The 14,033-nt window shown below is 41.6% G+C and overlaps 1 protein-coding gene across 1 annotated transcript in view; it reads right to left on the bottom strand.

Moving 5' to 3' along the window:
• Positions 1 to 10,963, bottom strand: part of tnrc6c2 (trinucleotide repeat containing adaptor 6C2) — a 53,727-nt gene extending 42,764 nt beyond the window's left edge. Inside the window, exon 1 of the mRNA XM_084554403.1 lies at positions 8,095 to 10,963. The gene's annotated coding sequence lies outside the window, so the exon portion shown is untranslated. The remainder of the gene's footprint in view (positions 1 to 8,094) is intronic.
• Between the last annotated feature and the right edge of the window lie 3,070 nt (positions 10,964 to 14,033).

Genomic DNA, 14,033 nt, shown 5'->3' with positions numbered 1-14,033 from the left:
CCTCACCTTTTACCCTTGAAATGATAGTGGGGTTGCTGTATCTGGTTACTAGTGCTGTTGTCACAGCGAGGGCTGGGGAAACTGGGTCAGAAGGATACAAACTACAACTACAATACAACCGATCAAGGACGTAGCATTATAATGAAAATTTCCTATATGGTGATACACTATAGAAGACTTATAATTAAAAGTTTATTTACTCGCAGTAATTTTAGAAACCCCAAGGCAGCCTGGTAGAAAAATCCAACATGAAATGAGAGAGCGAACAGTTGCCAGTTGCCAAATTTAGCTTCCTCTCTAACTTCTGTTGCCCCCACATATAACCTTACCTGACTCTCTCCCTCTACTTCAGTACTGCTTACACGAGCACTTCCTCAGAAGTGACCCTGGGTTGTCTCTGTGCTGCCTTCCAGCATCAGGTTTACCCCTGCTGGCAGTATGACACTGCAATTAGGCAAAATATGTCCTGGTCTGAGGTGAGTGGTCTACAAGGCCAGAGCATGTCATTCAGTGCTCTCTTACATTAAAGGTCCTTAAATTGGCAAGATAACACAGCCAATATCTTAAGCACTACTTTTTTTCCCCTCCTATCTTAGTCTGAATTTTTTAAATAATAATGCAAAGACAGCTCCAGTCTAAGACAAGGAACATGGCTAGCCTTGGTGAAAAATAAAAATTATTATTCTTTCTAGTAAATGCAAAAACTGCAGATTTAGATCTTGTATCTTGCTAGTAACCACGGTGTTAAACCACATGCCCAAGACTCAGTCGAGCATTGTTCAAAGTTGAAAAATCTGAGCAGAGCTGAGCTGCTGGAAAGGGCCTCTACTAGAACTAGGCCGTTTCCCTGTTTCTAGTCTTGGTGATAGATAGGGCTAAATGCAAGCTAGATAACGGAGTACATAGCAATAAAAAATACATTTTTCATTACATTTCTCATCCAGCTCTTATTGATACAACACATGGATATTAACAAACCAGCCTACTTCATGCCCTGAATATTACCATACCTCTCATTTATGGATCTATTCTACTAGAAATACAATCAAAGATCCTACATTGACTTGCAGGTGTTATGAATTTAGGAATCGATGAAGAAAATAAATCTAGACTCAGCAAAGTAGTGTGGATACTGCATGGCTGGGCAGGATCCTCTTTTCCTATGATGAACAAAACAGTTCAATATCCCGGGATATATGGCTAAGCTACAGAGAAGACGACGTGACAACAGGGGCACACTGTGTACAGGAATGAAAAAGCTTGAAACTCATAATACACACAAGCTCCACATAAAAACACAAAGACACACACACACAGCAAAGCAGTCTGTCTGATGCCTGTCTTCTTCCGCCAGGGATGCAGAGAAGAGGGAGGTGGGAGAAGGAAGGGGGCAGGCGGAGGATGAAAGCAGACGCAGAGCAATACCAATTAAGAACGACAGCCGCCGGAGAACCAGACAGGGCATGGAGAGAAAGGAAAAAGACTGGAAGAGGGGAAAGACAGAAACAATCCTCACTGGAGAAATGGAGTTGGTGGAAACAAAACTGAACGAAGCACTACTGGCAGACGAGGAGAGACGGAAGGCTGGGGGTGAGGGGGAGTGAAATATCCATGCACCTTGATCTCTACTGTCTAGAGATGCAGGGCGAAGCAAAAGGGGTAAGGGGGAAATAATCCAAGATTAAAAATGGGAATACAGAGGGGATAAAATTAGCTGTGCCATTATGAAGACAAAGAAAGAGAGACAGAGAAACAGAATTTCAGAAGTCAAAACACCAACTAAACGTGCTGCTTCATATGTTCTGAATGGGTGTGAAGCCAACTGTAGATGCAACACTATACACAAAGGAGTAGGAAGAGGAAAGGAAAGGACTTTCGTCTCTCAGCAAAAAGTAATATGGTCAGGCCATGACCACAGAATGTGGTAAATCCACTCTCCAGCACCATTACCATTCAGCCAGCCACCCATTCCTGTGGTATTATAGAAGCCACAGGACTCTCCTGAGCCTTATTACATGGAACATTATGGGCAGCCCTTACCTGGGGAATAATTCCTCAATACCTGCTACTGCTGTAACAGACCTCAGTTACTCCCCATGAATGTGTGTGGGTGTGCATTTGTGTTTACTCAACCTGAATAGCTTGAGGAAAACAAGCCTGTAAATTCCACAGTTGATAAGCAGCAACAACAATGTTGGTGTGTTTTTCTAGGTGAAGATAGTGCCTTGTGAAAATATACAATGTACTTTATTTTGACCGGACTGGGCTCAATGAATTTTGGACGAATTGCACTTGGTCGGTGAAATCTGAAGACAACGGACTGACTGAATGAAAACAGGTGGATGGAGAGCTATGATCAAGTGGGAAGCAAGAGGGAGGAAAAAGTCAAAGAATCAAGTAGTAAGAGAGTCTGAGCTGTGCTATAAATAACCGCTTTGAGGTTTGTCTCCAGAAAATTAGCCCCTGCTTCTGCCAAGTCAATATGAAACTTTAACAAAGTGGCAGCTCATTAAACGGGAAAACAGCACAAGGCACAAGACCAAGCAGGCCTGTTCCATGCCATCAACACAGCTAAGACTTCCAGAAGAAGCTGTCATGCCTGCTGCTTGTGTATGTGTTTGTATGTTGCATGCTTATGAGTGCTTTCTTTCTATTCATATTGATAAAAATTCATACAGCCTATTTTATATACTTCTGATGTGCAGTCATGTTAAAAAGCCAAGCATTTTACTATTTCTCCATGTAAACCATGACAAGGTTAAACTAATCTACCACTGCCTCATTCATTGCACCTCAAACACTTGCCAGAATTGTTTTAACTGGTAGATTTATACATTGTCAAAACATATTTAGTACACATTTACAGTAGCTCAAGGTATATTCAGCTTTGCTTTTTGATAAATCAAATATCAGATATTGTGTTTGCTTTATTATTGGATGGATTTTGTGATTCTTCCTTTTCCGTTAAGGCTATGCAATTAACCCTCTGGAGTCGACGGACGCGCCGGCGCGTCCAAATCACATGACCAGTTTAAGACGATGTAGCAGCAAGACGAAGTCTCACTGAGACTCCGTTTCAATTTGTGCAGAAAGTGCTAACTTCAAACTATATACCAGTTTTTAAATTGTGTTGATAGGCCAAGTAAAAGTGGACTTATGAAAACTAATATACGGCATGCTTTTTCCTGAATATTGTCATCATATTTGGTGCGCGTTTAGTGCAGTAAGATACGGCGAAAAGGAAAACGCTAGCAAGCGGAGATCGCTAGCCGGCTTCAGGTGATCGAAAAAAAAAACAAAAAAAAAAAAAACATGACACCCTCTTTCCTATTGGTGGAAAAATGCATCACATCAGCCAATCAGAAAATTATATGGTAATGGTTGCTAAGGAAGAGGGAAAATTGGTGGGAGTGACGCTATATACAATCTATGGAGTGATGACGGTGAAGAGAGAGAGAAACGAGTTTTGAGATTTGAGACATTTGTGACCTTAGTTATTTACTTACCTTACTTATTAGACATTACTTATTAGACATTACTTATTGTGACGCCTGATAGTTTTGCAGATGGTTCTAAATAGTTGTGCAAAAAACGCCTGATGCATTTCCTGTATTTCAATGTAAATAGTTGTAAATAACTTTGTTGTTTGCTAAATTTTTATATAAGCTTTTGAAATTTACAGTTTAGATTTGCATTCTAAGTTATACAAATGGTTCGTTAAATATGTTTGTGGTTTTCACAGTGAAAAATCTAGGTTTTTCCTACTCGGATTTAATATTTTTAGTGTGGTTTTAGGTCCACTGTGTTAATACAGTATATCAGAATGAAAAAATAACTGTATAATCACACATGTGAGGTTGTGTTGAAGAGAATGACACCCAACAAGGCAAGGTAAACTGTTTTTAAGATGAAATATAAAGGTAAAACCAAAAGTAGAAAAAAACGGCCAATTATACTCTGGACCCCAGAGGGTTAAAGGAATAATTTTAGGTTAAAAGCAAACAGTTTCCAATAGACTGGAACTACTATCCTTTTAACATGTCTTACATTAGGGAGGTATGGAGAAATATATATATGATAAATATATGAGCCGGGCTTCAAAAATTGTCTTTAAATTATTTTTCAAATGCTGCACAACATGTCTTTACTGACTTTATTGGTATAGCGTCAGGGGTTAACCCAACCTCAACCTTTACCCTAACCACATTCTAACTTGAACCACCAAACCAAGTCTTGGGCCTCAAACAGCCCTTTGAAAGTGTTTCAGAAAGGGAGGACCAGCCATAATGTCCTGAGTAAAAAAGCCTCACTACCAAGGGCTAAACTCAAATCAATGCTCAAAGACAGGTATACATACACAAACACACAGTGATGGTCAACAATTTACTGGTTGTGGGCGGTGTAACTAATAATGCAGATTCTGAAAGAGAGACAGAAAGTAAGTGTTGTGATCAGTTGTGGGAACAAAGGACTGTCAAAAAGACAAAAAAAGAAATGAGAGAAATGTAAGCCATGACAGACCGTGCTGTCAAAAAACACTGTACATCTCAAAAGGTGAGAGGAAAGCAGAAGGTAGAGGGGCCAAGTTTTTATCCTGAGTAAAAAATTGCTTGTTTTTTTTTTTGTTTGTTTGTTTGTTTAACTGATCTAATGAGTAGGAAAAGGAGACCGTTGTCGTGTATATTCTCTGTTGGTTTCCATGTGATTCCCATCTATTCCTCTCTGCATCTCTCCAATTAGCCGACATGAAGCAGAGGGAGGGACGGAGGCCCCCACCAAACCTCGGCACACTGAACATTCCCCTGGACCCCTGCCAAGAATCACAGGCAGCAGCTCGCCGGTTTCAGCTTCCCCCATCCCCCTGCCTCTATCCCGTCCTGGTTTACCCCTGGTGGGCCCCCTAAGCCCCTGCCCCCTCCATTGGCTCACAAGTTAGACAAGGAGGAGGGGGTTACACAGACCCCACCTCTCCCTGACTTTGTATACAAGACTTCTGGTCGCAAGCAAATGTGGCTGCTCTTCACTCAGGGCTGAAATCATACGTGAACCCTTCTCTAACAGGGTATGCATTTCACTTCATCAAAGAAATGCAGCGTACACTTCTGCACATATGCAATCAGGAATTGCCAGGTTCAGGGCCAAGATAGCAAGAAGATAAGGTCATGTCTATCATAACATGAGATAGCAACATCTCTCACCTACACAGATCAGTGTTAGACGTGCGGTAACACCTGGTCTACACCCTACATATCCAGGTTGGATAACCTGGATAAAGCAAATCACATCTTGCTCCACTACTTTGTAGGAAGATATGCTAGATTTGACCAACATCAATCTTCATTCCTTCCGTTATTTCTGAGTAGCATCCATCCACAAAAGGACACCACATCTATTTCTAGCTTCCTAGTACACAATCATTGCAAACGCACAGTCAAGAAAGGCTCCAAAATAGCAGTACATAACGGAGAGGAAGAGGGTAATAGCTTTGGGCAACCTCCCATTGAATCCAGCTGATTCTACTGTCAAGGCTCCCCTACTGGAGCAGCACCCTGCGGCGGTGTTAAGCACGTTATCTTTCAGGTCTGTGCTGGTTGTTTGAAAGGCCTCATAATCACAGGATCAGTGAATACCGTAGTCAGGCCTGGGCTAAGGTCAATGACGGTGAAAAGGGATAGACAACACAAGCCACACGCAACTAAAACACAAAGGGATTTACCAAGGTCAACTCAAAATATCTGACCATGAATAGAAAGAAATGTTGGTTTATTTAAATTTGCAACCTCTTGGATAAACTGACTAGCTGACTATCTTACGTATCTTAAGTGTGTATGGGGGACACAGTGACATAGAACATACAGACCAGCAACAGAAACATGGTAATTGGTTAATGATAGGAATCTGAGGACAAGACCAGTGCTCGTGTTTTGTCTATAAAGGGTCAGACAAGGGGAAGCAAGCCTTGGGTTTCCTTTTAAATAAAAGATTCTGCCCCTTGATAAGGGGCTGCAGATGGAGTCACTACCACGGTCTGTCCTCATTGGTTTGTTGCAATACACTCTAATCAAAACAATGTCTAGATACCAACTGCCTACAGCCTGATTATTTCCAGAGCCAACACGGGTTATGGGTTTCCTGCTAGTGCGCTGCCAAAACAGCAAAAGTACTAATATAGTTCACTGAGTCTAGACCACAATGTGACAACATTTTTTTTTTTTTTATTTGGGTCCTCTAGTACTGGGTAAAAAAAAAAAAACAATTACACACCTCAAAATTAAAAGGTTGCAACAACCTTTCAGAAAGGCTGAATGTTTCTATTTCAAATGCAATTTCTGTGCAGCAATTTGTAGATGTTGTAGATGAATTTACTGGCAGAATATGCATAGACTATAACACCAGATATCTTTATGCTTTTAAAATGACAAAACCATTCCATAAAGTGTAAGAAAACAGAAGTTTGCCTGACAAATTCATTTAAATATAACACCACTGGCCTCTGGAGTTGCCTCTCTACAGCTTAAATTTGCCCTAGTGCCCTAAGGATGAGCCAATCAATTTGTTTTTTGTGGCTCTAAAGCATTTGTTCGGCAAAGGTAATTCCTCCTCTTTCCAGGTTTTAAATACATAAATTCTTCTGATTCACTAGTTTCACGTACACTAGAATACCCCTGCAATGTCCCTTTACAACTTGCGTGTCATGCTTTTGATGGGCACACGTATGACAGGGAGGACCCATGACCATGGGTAAGAACACAGCTCTATGATTGTGTATGCGAGTCAGCTGAGTTTCTAGGCCGTGCAGGAGGCAGCTCAAGACCTGATTAACAACTGAAGGGCATTAGCCAACTGTCAGGGTTTTGAGCTTAACAAAAATGGCCACACAGTCCTATGGCACAAATAAGAGGCATTCCATGTGAGCAATCACAAGCTGATCCTGACCGAAACACGTAACATGTGTGACACCACAACTGCATTTTCAAAACAGAGCACGTAGACATAAAGCCACATCTGTATGCATTGCACACAGACAAAAAAATGCTTCCCATCCAACTGCAAATGTATGTGTGCGTGAGCCTTTTTCATTTCATCACCTCGCTGGTGTGTGACGATAGAGATAAGACAGCGGTGACAGAGATGTCAGAGGGGGGTTAGGAAAAGGGGGTTTGAAATTGAACAGGAAATTATGTACTTCAATTAAGACACGCGGACGAGATATTAAAAGCTATACTCCAGTGCCTGGGGGACAGGATGCAGGAAGGGGGATGCAATGGAAGGCGACAGTTCAATCAGAATCCCTGGGCTTTCACACCGAGCCGGGGTGGGGGGAGTGGAGGAAAGGGGGGGAAGAGAGACAGGACAGCTATGTTTAATAATGTACTTGGAATTTGTGTAGTGGAATGTGCAATAGTGTACAAGATACAGGACGCGATACAGCTGCAGAATGAACCACGGACCACCGAGCTGTGAAAATTGGGATCAGATTTTGAAAAACACTGCAGCTACAACAGGCAAGAACAAATCCAAGCATTTAAAAGCAATACGCGGTGCTGCCGCCATGATACAACTCCACTCTGTCAGCAATTAACCTATAAAGATAAAATCGCTGCACCATTACCTAGTAACAACTACACAGACTACTGAAAAAAACAAGGCAATTCTCTCAGTCAGTCAAGAAACCATCTTACTACACAACTCACATGTACAGAGTGTGTTCCAGTCCCTTCAGCCAATCATGAAAGAGCTATGATATAACACAAAAGTTCCTAACATTTCAAGCCCTTAAAATAAACATACTACATTTAGTCATCAATCTCACATCGAATATCCAAAAACAGCACATGAGAGAATACCTCTCATCAAGTAGTCCTTTTTAAAGATGTATAACATGAATAATATGATGAGCAGCACCACAGATAACCACAGATAATTGTTTTAATGATGTGGCTCAATCCCTATATGACAAGATAGAACTAAAGTAACATAGTGGATTATTTGGCCTATTTATTTGGTTTACAGCTCCAGCTAGATCATGTGCATTTTCCTACTGCGATTTCGATTTTCAAATAATTAACAGCAAAATATTCATCTGACTCTTACCTTGCGTTTATCACAGCTTTGGCAGCTCTCGGGGTCGATGCATGGCAGAAAAAATATGAAGAAAAAGCATTCTCCGATGTCTTCTCAAAAGTTACCCGTAAAGAAATGGAGCAGAGATTTAGTCGCAATTAAAGTCAGGCTTGGCAGATAAGCCGACTGCCGCTGAAGCAGCTTGGTGACAAGATACCGAGGTAAACAACGGCTTCTCAGCCAGGTATATACACAGCAAATACGGTAATTGATGCTTTGAGCAAAAAGAAAAAAAAAAAAGATAACAACAAAAATATACGGTGTAATTATAGTCGCCAAAAATCAAATTGTTAAAACGTCACGATATAATGGGGGCGGGGAAAGGGGCGAAGCACCACTAATAACAAAAACAAAAAACGGACACGAATAAAATGACTATTCAAAGCAGCTAAATGATGTAAGCTAACATTAGCTGATTGGCGCTGTAAGTCGTCGACCGTTGCGAGGTTTCGCAAACCGGAAAAATCAGGCCTTTTTCGTTAAAAAAATCGCCGTTGACTTCTCGCGCAGCAAAGCCGACGGCCGCGACAGCCAGCCAGCCAACTTGTTTTAAAGTGCAAAAGAAACGCGTTTGTTTAAGTCGCCGGTTGGACGACTAGCGACGGGCTGGCTACCGCGAATGCAAACTGAGTAACGACTCCCGGGAAATACATTCTGTGTTGATCCAGACAGCGGAGCGGACACTCATGGTAGGCGTTCAGTGAGCTCTCGTTGACACTGGTATCGCAGCCATTTTGTTCAAACTAACAACACCGCAGTCTCCCTCTCCTCCTCCCAGGGAGCAGACAGATCAGGAAGTGGCTCCGGATACGTCACTCCCGACCAACCAAAACACCGGACACAAACTCCGCCCGCCGCCGACAGGCCCGCCCTCCTTCTTCTCCAAGTCTCCGAGCTGCACAGAGGACAGACGGGCAGAAAAAAAAAGGATGGAGGCAGGCAGCTCATATTTCCAGGATAAGGGCTGAAGCGTGCAGCTCAAAAGAGAAACAACCGACACAGTGAAATGTTGTGTATGTCTGAAGAAAGCGTCGACGTTTTGAGTTTTAACATGCTCACTCGTTATGCTCTATATTATTACATACGGTATTAATGTACTTTTGTTACTAGTAATGATGCAGTTAGTACCGAGACCTTAAAGGTGCCCTAATCAGTATTTTTATTTGAAGAATTTCTACATGTAATAACCAAGACAGTGGTAATTGCAACGAACCCACAAAATTTGTCTCGCAGTTCATTAATTTCTCTACCAGCTGTGTGGCATTTTAGCATCTTTTATGTCATTGCTTTGCTTTTACGGCCCATAGCTTTACTACACCTGGGATAAACACACCTGGAAGCCTTGTCCAAAAGGTTTTTGTGGGAGAATGTCGGCCTGGAGTCACAGAGTTTGGAATTAATTATTCACGGCAAAGATCTGCAAGGCCAATCAAATCGTTTGGGCTGGGTTTATGCAGTGATGGACAAAAGAGTAACAGCAACATAGTCATGCTTGTCATCTGAGCATCACTTAGTTGATTTTGTTCACAGGTTCACAAATGGCTGCCATTGGAGAAGCGCTTCTAAAAGGTATTGACAGCTAAATGCCTTTTAAAGAGCTAACAACGATTAAAACATTTGACGCTCAACATACAGTACATCAAATAATTTGTCTCTGATTGGTTGTAGAACTTTTCTATGTGTTGGATGGTTTAAACACGCCTTACAATACAATATTTAAAGGCTGTGGGCAGCTTTGTAGCTTTGGTTAATTCTCACAATTGTCATTTGTTCGTATTGATAAACCCATTGTGTCCTACCTGTTCATGCAGCAGCAAATGACAAATGGACAATGTTAGTGACTAGTTGGAGCATTTATCACCTTATAAAGAGCTGCATATTATGTTGAACTGGACAAAAACACAGCAAACAGGAGAGTGAACTTGTGACTTGAGATTTGACAGGTGGATATGAACTAGACTTCGAAAGAAATTATAACCTATGAGAAGCATTGTAATCTGTTTAAATGATGTGTAACAATAACCTGGAAGCCAGACCAACTTCTTATGGTGGAAAGTAAGTCTAGAACCGCTCTGTTGGGAACTGATCTCATCCTCAGGCAAAGAACTACCAGGCCAGTCAAATCATTTGTTGGTATTATGTGTGATGGACGGAATACTAATAGCAACATAGTCATACACGTCACCTGATCACCCTGGACTTTAATTTGTTAACAACAAAATTGCTCTGACTGTTTGTTGGACTATCCATTGACAATCAACTTTTTATATTTATTTTTTTCTCTGAATCGGTTGAAATACAGGCCGTAATAAAATCATATTCTAATAAGAATTCAGTCTGGCTATGTCTTGCTAACAAACAGTGCATCGTATTTTAGAAGCTGTATGCAAGTAGAAAAATAGTGGAGTTAAAATACATGTAGCATTACATAACATTATAATGCCATACTTCATGTGACTAGTGACCAAAATAGTGCAAAGCACCACATAAATAGACAGAGTCCTCAAAGCAAGTGGAACTTGCATCATGAACTTTATTTAACAGACTGAAATTACTGTAAAAGGGCCTAACCCTGGCTTCTCTACCCTAGATGACCTTTGTCAAGAATCTCTTCATCACATGATGTCCAGTAACATGGGGAGATAATTCTAGGCTTTTCACAACATGATGGATGAGGTCGCCCTTGTACACCCTGTACTGCGTCTGCAGCCGCCTCAGAAAAAGAAAATGCGGCCCCTGTCCATTCTCTGCGCTCCTTTCTCATGGAAATGACCGCTTCATGCACAGACAAGCACACATGGAGACATGCACACACACACACACACACACACACACTGTGGTGGGAACAGGTCAAGACTGCGTTCCACAAAGGGAAAGGTTGACCAGTGAGAACACTCCTATACGACGCTGGGATAGACTGCTAATGAGAAAGCCAGGGGCCCTGGCCAAAAGTTTTTTCTCCTTTTCAAGGCAGTATGCCCAGAGCTATTAAAACAGCAAGCTCCAACTGAATGGAGAAAGCAGATGTTCCGTACTCAGGGTTAAGAGAGGTGAGAGCAGAAGGGAATGCCTTCAGAAACGCCTTAAGGGATATGTAGTTCACTGTGGCTCAAGCTATTAAACTGAAAATGCAGACATTTGCTGTTTATTCATGCAATCTACTTAAATTACATTCCCAGTGAACATTTTGTCTCGGAGCTAATTGAATGTGTCCACTAAAGTACCTACATTATTGACGGCTCAGTCACATGAGTTATCAAAGAGAAACATGGAGACGTGTGGACCTCAATGCACACAGTCATCAAAGACATAAACTGCAGTGGTACATTAATGTAGGAGAGAAGACAAAAGACGGGTATGTGTCTTTGCATGTAGATATGCACATGTACAGTATTTATGCATGTGTGAGTGTGCACACAGCCTTCCCTGTGCACAGCCACTCTCCAACTCAACTCATCACAGCTATTCTTTTAGGTGCCTTTGAGATGTTTCTTTGACTCCGCCAATTTCCCTAATTGCTTTCACATTTAAGCAGGCTGCTGACAGAAGCATGTCAATGGGAAAGGTCTGCCTGACATTCTGATAAGAAACAACCCAGACACAAGCTGTAGGACTGCAGTGGAGGCAATCGTTCACCAGTTCCCCTCTCAGACAATACACTTCTCTTCGTCTTTCTCTCACCATTCTTTTTTCCTTTCCTCCATTTTTTTCTGTGTGCTCCTCTCCCTTTTGTTTTAATTCCAGTCCAATCGTGAGCGGTGTTCCGCAGAAGGTTTTAATTTCAAGCGTGCCGCCAGAGTTTGCCACACACATGCATGCACCAATTCACACAAGAATGCATGTGCGTACACCCAACCTCAAATTCTTAAGCATACCTTACACACACTCACTATACTCTCACATCACGAGTACATGCACACGCTTAAATGTTCCATGGCTACATGCATATTTAATACATGTGCTCTGTGGCTACATTTTATCATTTAAACATGTTCCCCATGAGACAAAGTATCGCCTACTTGAAACATTAACAACCACGCGCATTAATAAAACTAAGACACATCAGCCGAATTACATAAACAGAACCAAACAAGCTTTTTTCCCTTCAGAAGTCTAAATACATCATAGTTTATGGCATGCCAGGTAAATTTATAAGGTCATCAAATTATTTTTTAGTATTTACAGTCTATTTTTTTTCTTTTTGTCTTACTCTAAAATCAAAGCACCTTTCCAAATGTGTTAAATTTTAGTCTTGTGGAATTAACTAAATGAAATATGATCTAAGGGGTAATCTAACATTTCATGACAGCATAGAGTCCAGATCTAGGTTTTAAAACCTTATTCCCTAGACACTGCACTCTAGAAGAAGACCTTCATAGTATGCTGTGTGATACAGAGTGACTGATGAATCATGTGTGTGTGTGGGGGGGGGGGGGGGGGTGAGGGGTGTCAGTATTTTGGTATTGATTATGAATACACAATTCTCCTCCACAGTCTGGACTTTATGTATGTGAGTAATCAAAATGCAGACAGTGAGCTACTGCTGCTTTGCTCAAAGTGACATTTCCAAAGGCATGACTTGACATATGCAAAAGGACTGTCGTGATGATAATTCTGACAGAGGAAGAAATCATCTCCTAACTGCACATAAAAGAAGAACGTTCCACAGTGACTCTTCCAGTCCTGCTACTTCAAGGCAGAATTTGCAAGTAGTAGCTGTACGGCTGAGCTGAAACATTCATTGTGAGTTTTTCTGTCTCTGATTGGCAATGTGACTGAAGTGTCTATCCATTAAATAACAGTGCAGACTGGCAAAACCCTGCTGAGCTGAGTTGCTTATTGCTCATCTCCAAGGTCTGCAGCATTGCAATAAAAGACAGGCTGAAAGTAGCTCGCTGAAGGCATGGTAGTCCAAAGGAGGAGGAGGAGGAACCCTTTTCATTAACTTTCATTAAGACTAAAGAGTGAATTACCCTGAACAGAAGAGCTCTGACACATAAATGTCATTAGGAAGGGAAATATATACACTCACACTCCCCTGCACTAAAATAGTCATGCATAAAGCTGTGCACAAACACGTGAGCAGTTGATTTTCATAAGAACACGCAAATGCTCTGTTTGACAAATGCACACAAATGCAATGCAGGCAATGACAACCAATGCCTCTAAACCTCCATACTGCTGTGTGGCTGTATAGTACATAATATGTTACGGGGGAGGCACAATAGAAAAAAAAAAACTGTATGCAGTGGCTTTTAAAGGGGCAGTGGTAGAGGTGGGAATGGGGTAATGCAGCCTTTGTGTGTATTTGGGGGTGCCTTTGTGTGCACGGCTGTGTATGTGTGCTTGCATGTGATGCACTCACACTATGGAATATGTGTGCGTATTTGCGTGTCCATATGTGTGTGCTGCATGGGCGTAGGGAGGCAGAACAGAGCGGAGCTTTGCAGTGTAGTAGGACAGCATTTCTGAGCTGTGGTAATTTCCCCTGAGACAAGCGAGCAGGTAAAGGCCAGCGAGAGAGGGAGGGAGGGAAAGAGGGACAGATGAAGGCTGGAATAGAAAGAGGGAGGGAGGGAGAGCGGCAGCAAGCGAGTTTGTCAGAGAATAATGAGGAATGATACAGCGGTGGCGGAAACGAGGCCAGAAAATTTGCCCAATCAAACGCGCATGCACTGCATTAACAGCAGCTAGAGGTTGAATTTAGTAGCTCTCATTGTCAACACATTAACGTTTCTATTTTCATTTCAAATGCCTTATCTTGTTAATGAGCGTTTCTGAACTGACTCATTGTTTTTGTAATGAACTCATCTATTAATTACAAGTGGGCCTTTTCCTGATGACCTTGCTTTATTCTGTTCCAAGCTGCAGACCTTAATATTAGCATAAATTAAGCCCTGCTTATCTTT

This window comes from Chelon labrosus, assembly GCF_963514085.1.
Source record: "Chelon labrosus genome assembly, chromosome: 2".
Classification (NCBI taxonomy): Eukaryota; Metazoa; Chordata; class Actinopteri; order Mugiliformes; family Mugilidae; genus Chelon; species Chelon labrosus.
The sequence above is the reverse complement of the archived record's forward strand: the minus strand, read 5'-3'. Positions and strand labels throughout refer to the sequence as shown.